The 2,019-nt window shown below is 34.8% G+C and overlaps 1 long non-coding RNA gene across 1 annotated transcript; it reads left to right on the plus strand.

Annotated features, from left to right (window-relative positions):
• The first annotated feature begins 218 nt into the window (after positions 1 to 218).
• Positions 219 to 2,019, plus strand: LOC108259610 (uncharacterized). The gene is made up of 2 exons (XR_001810955.3): positions 219 to 306; positions 386 to 2,019. It is a non-coding gene; the product is annotated as an uncharacterized LOC108259610 (long non-coding RNA).

The following is a 2,019-nucleotide window of genomic DNA, read 5'->3' on the forward strand; positions in this document are numbered from 1 at the left end:
TCTGATGTGAATAAAGTAGATGCCAAGTAGATGACAATCAACTTGTCAGAAGAAATGTATGGTAATGTGATAAACTGAGGTTGAATATTTTTAACCTAGGTGTATGTAATTTTTTTGCCTTTAATTATATGATGCTATTACTAAACATGTGTCCCTTCTAAGAATTATGGCTATGAAAATAACACTATTCTTTCAAAGTTATGTTTTACTCTTTGTTAACAGGACTACATGCAGTCATTCCTCACTCAACATGCTACAAACCACTTTGGACACAAAGATTGCTTACAACTGCAGAGAGGTTCCTTAGTGAGTACAGTTTTGTGAAATTCTGTGGTTATGTTTAATGTGTCTACTGTAAATATGACTGTGTTGTTTTGATGTCTAGTTCCACAGTTGAAGGCTGCATTTCTGATCCAGAGATCCCATGCAGTGACTGCCTATGAGAATGGCATCTGTTCCACATGCACTGAAGACTAATCTACATAATCTACAATCTGTAATTTAACTGAACTGCAAATGGGAATAAACCTAGTTTCTCTAGTATACCGATTAATCCAAATTGCAGTAGCTAAACTTTTTCACTAATCATTGGTGTCAGGGTTATGCTGAAATCGGTGCTTTAATACCCATCAGCCCCTGCATGTCACATGGCCTTGTCACATGTCTCACTGAACACTCACACCTGTTCTGTGTTACCCCTAATCAGCACAGTCATCAAGTACTGTCTTGGAGGAATGATTCTGCATAGTTCTTTATCTTCAATTTAATCTTAAATAGAGGTGGTGAAATTAAATTTATACTTGCTTGTGATTTTAAATCTACTAAAGATCCAATTAAACTGTCCAACTTTCAAAAGCAAGCTTTAGATGCATGGAAATTAGCCTACAAACAATTGTTCTCCTTACTCATTTGTTAAATGGAACAATCAACATATATTATTGATTTAACAAAGGATTTATTTTTTTATAGACCTATTAAATCCTTCGGGTGATCTTTATAGTTACATTGAATTCATTAATATCTTTGGGATAAATGTATGTCAGAAAGAATATTTAAAACTTGTTTGCTGTATTTCCCCAAAATGACTTAATCTTATTAAAAATGAAATGATATATAAACCTGTAATTGGTTCTCTTCCGGGTCTTACTGTTGAGGGAAATAGATTAGGGATAAATAATTTAATATCCATTGGCTTGGAGGAATTTTAGCCCATTACAGAACAGTACAGAACAGCTTCAACTCTGGGATGTTGGTGGGTTTCCTCACATGAACTGCTTGCTTCAGGTCCTTCCACAAAATTTTTATTTTGACTTTCCATTCCAAAACGTTACCTTTATTCTTCTTTAACCATTCTTGTTTAATCAAATTAGTCGACTGTAAATAACTGTTAAAACAAACTGTATAATACAAAATTCAATTATTGTGATGTGGTCACAGGTGTGTGAGGATTTTACAATAGCTTTACACAAGGCTCAGCCAATCAGATTTTACAGCCCATGTCCTTTAACATCCTGTTTTCTTTTTCCTTTCAATGAATTCACATTACCATCGGGCAAATTTTATTTCTGTTTAGTCTGACCACTGATTCTGACGCTAAAAGAAGTGGTGCACTTGTTAAGGGCACAGGGACAGGGGGACCCAAAAGCAGAACACACACACAGGGATCCAAGATGAAACGGGTTTTATTAACGAGCGGAAGGGGGTGAGAGTGTGAGGGAAAGGTGAGTTGAATGGAGTTGTCAACAAATATCAAAAAGCTAAAAGGTGTGCATCATACCTGACACCTACATGAACACTGTACAGTTGCTTTTCTGACTGTATTTTCTTCAAATGCTATTGAGCTTTGCCATGTTCTAAATTATGGTATATTTTAAAAATCACAATGCTTAGATATGATTGACAGTTTATTTTAATAAACATAAAAAATACTAAAAGGTGTGCATCATAGCTGACATCTTCATGAACACTTTACAGTTGCTTTTGTGACTTCAAATGCTATTAAAGTTAGAAACGTGTATA

The sequence above is a fragment of the Ictalurus punctatus genome, chromosome 27, assembly GCF_001660625.3.
Source record: "Ictalurus punctatus breed USDA103 chromosome 27, Coco_2.0, whole genome shotgun sequence".
In the NCBI taxonomy this organism is placed as follows: Eukaryota; Metazoa; Chordata; class Actinopteri; order Siluriformes; family Ictaluridae; genus Ictalurus; species Ictalurus punctatus.